The sequence below is a fragment of the Echinops telfairi genome, unplaced genomic scaffold, assembly GCF_000313985.2.
Source record: "Echinops telfairi isolate 266 unplaced genomic scaffold, ASM31398v2 ScPeMD7_29;HRSCAF=101, whole genome shotgun sequence".
Lineage (NCBI taxonomy): Eukaryota > Metazoa > Chordata > Mammalia > Afrosoricida > Tenrecidae > Echinops > Echinops telfairi.
In genome coordinates this window covers 7,748,418-7,752,724 of record NW_022103926.1, presented here as the reverse complement: position 1 = coordinate 7,752,724, position 4,307 = coordinate 7,748,418, and the positions used below count along the sequence as shown (strand labels likewise).

Below are 4,307 nucleotides of genomic sequence, written 5' to 3'. Positions count from 1 at the left end.
GTGAGTCAGGAACCCTCACTGACCATAACTCCAGGAGGGACAGTCACACTCACCTGTGGCTCCAGTACTGGTGCCGTCACCACCAGCAACTATGCCACATGGGTCCAGCAGAATCCTTACCAGTCTCCAAAGGGTCTAATAGGTGGTACCAACAATCGAGTCCCAGGAGTCCCTGCCAGGTTCTACTAACCCAACTACAAAGACAGCAGTTCAAACACACCAGCTGATCTGCTTGGGAAATATGAGTCTTCCTGCTCCCATGAACATCAGAGCCTCAGAGACTCAGCTGGGTGGGTAGTTCTGCTGTGCCCTGTAGGTCACTACAAATGGGAATTCACTCCATGGCAGGGGGTGTTATTTGTGTTTAGCAGATTCACCAATGTTATGAGTGTATCATAACATGTATACCATGCTATCTATCAGCATGTGGATTTGGATTCTCTGGAAAGGAAATCGTGACAAACAGCAGACAGCCCCATTTGCTCCCACACATCTCTGCTGAGCAGACAATCACTCTACCACTGAAAATGACCTAAAAATCCACAAACCAACCCTATAGTCCTCACGTCCGTTCCAACTCGACGTGACCTATAGAACGGAGAAGACCTGCTTTCTAGGGTTTTCAAGACTTTAATCTTTACAGAAAAAGACATCTCATGTTTCTCGCTGGAGTAGCTGGTGGGTGGGCACATCAGACTTTGTGGTGAGCAGCCTAACACCCAACCCACTGTGCCACCAGCACTTCTGATAAGAGCCAAGACCTTCAAAAGAAACAATGAGTCATCTCTGCTATGAAATGCCAAGCAGAGTAGAAGAGGAGGAATGTGCAGCCATCTCAGAAAAATTAAGAGAGAAAGAAGCTACATTGAATAAGGCAATGTATGGTGTGATCTTGTTTAGACATTCTACAAAATGGAAATAAGGCAATCCTCACGGGACACAGGTAAGTGGTTGGCAAGGGAGGGCATTGTGTGTGGTGCCAATCCCCCGAGTATGAGAGAGTCACCTTATTCCTTGAAAACGACAGAGGTGCAGAGAGAGAGTGATGACAAGTGGTCACAAAGAGAAGAAGGTGCTGGGATGGGGGATAGGTGGAGGGTCTTGATTTCGATGATGTGTTCAAGGGTGTAGGAACTTGTCAGAGGAGTGGAGGGGGCATAGTGAGCTGTGCTTGGAACTGGGAACAAGAAGCAACGGTGGTCACCACTGTTTGTCAGGATGCACATGATATTCTGCTCCCACCAAGGTTTAAACATCTCAGAAATACAAAGGGGAAGTTCTACTCTGTCCTATGGCTTTGTTGTGAGTGGAACTGACTCAATGGAATTTGTTTTGCTTTTGAAAAATAGGTGAAAGCATCCATTTTCACACTTTACATATGGATGCTTGGTTTTATGTCTATCATACCTCCGTTAGAAGAGTTGAATAAGAAGAACATCTCATTGTTAGGTGCAATGTACATGTCTCCAAGTCATAGCTTCCCCAAGCACAACAGAAAAATACAACCCTGCCCTGTCTTGTATCAGACTCGTTGGTTATGTTTGAGCCCAGTGCATCTTTTTGGCTAAGCTTCTATGTACCAAGTATGATGTCATTTACAAAGGACAGGTCCCTACTAATAACATTCCCAAAGCCTAGGCACCATAGTCTCATGATCCTAGCTTCTAAGGAGAAATCTGGCTCTGGATTCTCCAAGACAGACGTGTTCCTTCTCACAGTCCGCTTAAGGAGAAAGTGTGGGCACTGCATCTGCCTCTGCTTGCTTCAGTAGGGAGAAGAATCCAACTTCTCACCAGCCCAAGGGTGAAAGCTACAGTCAGAGTTCAGGCCTGTGTCAACCCTCTATTCCCTCTCACCCTATTCTGCCACCAGCTCTTCCTGTGACAGCACGGAACGTATCTCACCATGTTTCATCTTCTCAGTGGCCACACAGAGCTCCCAGACCGTGCTCGGGATTCTGAGTGCTCATGGGGGAAGGTCATAGGACCTGTAATTCTATAGGGATGTACAGGATGGGAAACCCAGAAGGTCTCTCCGGAAGGTAGCATTGAGTTGGGATCAACTTGATGGCAGTGAGGCTTGAAAAACAAAGCAGGCTACCACACATCAGTATTATAAAGCATGAGGATACAGTCTTTGGTCCACAGCAGCTCCCTTTGACAGCCAGCAGCCAACATGTCTCTGGTCCTCAGGCTCTCAGCCATGTGTTCCCTGGGCCCCTGCCTCCCTGGGCCATGAGTCGGCCTGCTGCTCAGCTGCTTCTCCTCATTGTTTCCCTGTGGCTGCTCCTCTGCTCTGCCTCACATGACTCTGTGCTGACTCCAACATGTAGCAAGGGTCTCACAGCGCTCCACTGGTGAACCTTCTCTCTTAAAAGCCATGGGACTCCCTCCTCCTGCTCTGAGCTGGCTCTCTACTACCCAGGGGAGGACAAACTGACCGATCTCAGAGTTAGAGTCGTCTACACATCGTTTGGACAATCTCACCCAGTCTGTTTAATAGGAGTGATGGAGAAATGAACAGAAGGAGCATAAGTAGTAATTTCACTCCACCACATTATTGCACTTTCAATATTCTTCACCAACAGTCACCATCAATCAAATGCTCCCATTCTTCCCCGGCCTTCCTGATTCACGGGCAAGCTTCCACCGGTGCATGAAACAGTAGAAAATACGAGGACTTGGGTGTCCCTTAGTCCTCACAGAGACATCTCTGCTCTTCAGCACTTAAAAATAGTTTTGTGCAGCAGGACCATGAAGATAGATTGTATATAAATCAATAAGAACTCCTTACAAATTTCATCTGTTCTCCTTTCCCTCTGACACTGTTAATTGGTCCATCTGTGAGAATTATTTTTATATTGATTGGTCCCTACAGATAACATGAGGATGTGATCTCATGTTCATACTGTAGATTTTTAACCAGCCTGCCTCCAATCTGGATTACTCATTCCCCCTCACCCCCCCATATTCTCCAGCTTCCCAATTATTAGCTCAGCATCCAGATAAATAAACATAGTGATACAACTTTGATGCACATATTTCCTGATGTTAATGCATTCTGATTTTCCTTATTCAATTTGAATGACTGTCTCTTGGTCCACATATAGGTTTCCCATGAACACAATGAAGTGTTCTGATATTGCCATTCTGCCACCTGTTATGCATAGTTTGTTGTGAGCCACCACTCTAATGGCTTTCATAGTCAATAAGAAACAAGCAAACATCTCTCCAGCATTCTCTGCTTTCAGCCACCATCCCTGTGAAGTCAACGGGGCTGTCCTTGGTCCCATCCTCTGCTGAACCTGACTTGACTTTCTGGCAACTCCGTGTTCATGTATTGCTGCAAGCTTTTTGAGTGGTGTTCAGGAAAAATGGTAATTTCCTATCACATGAATGATGTTGTTTGGTAATTTCACCACTCTCCTGGGTCATCTTTCCTTAGGATTTGAACAGAGAGGGAGCTCTTCTGGCCAGTTGGTAGCTGTCTTCCATATTTCTTGACACAGACTGGTGTGTGCTTCCAGACGGCATCGGATGTTTTTAATATTCCAGTTGATATGCATACACTTCTGAAGCCCTATATTTAGCTTCTGCTTTAGTCCAGCTTGAAACACATCTCTTAGTACCTCCACTTCATCTTCTTCCTTTTGAAAGAGTTTTATTGTAAGACATTAAAAAATAATAATACTTTGTAAATTTGCAAGGGTTTGTAAGGGAGTGAGGGAGGGAGGGGCGTGGAGGGAGGGGGGAAACTGAGGCACTGACACCAAGGGCTCAAGTAGAAAGAAACTATTTTGAGAATGATGACGGCAACAAATGTACAAATGTGCTTGACACAAGATATGTATGTATGGATTGTGATAAGAGTTGTACAAGCCCCCAATAAAATGATTTTAAATAAAGAAGAAGACAGAAATAGTTTTATTATTGTGAGCTCGGTGGGGATTTACATTTCAGATCATCCATTTTGTATCCTACAGTTTAAACTACATAGCAATCCCCCAATAGCTCATCCTCCCTTTTCTTTGATTTCTCATTTCTTTTGTGACTCATTATCTTCTCCTTGATCCTCATTAATACCTGTCAACCCTCAGCCCTATTGCTCCATCTTCTCTGCGTTGCCCTCACCTGCTTGGAGATCTCAAAAGTCTGTTCCCTTTGGTATGAAAAGCCTTGTCTTCTTCCCCCCCTTTCTTTCTGTATTTCATCGTAACCAAGCTGTCATACAACATTGGACCGTTTGTGATTCACTCCTTTCCCTCAGCAAGATGTTCTCCAGGATGAGCCATTTCATGAACAGGTTTC

General features: G+C 45.1%; 1 gene segment (V, D, J or C); it reads right to left on the bottom strand.

Annotated features, from left to right (window-relative positions):
• The window catches only part of LOC101650011, a 7,450-nt gene that overhangs the window by 1,760 nt on the left and 1,383 nt on the right, over positions 1-4,307 (bottom strand).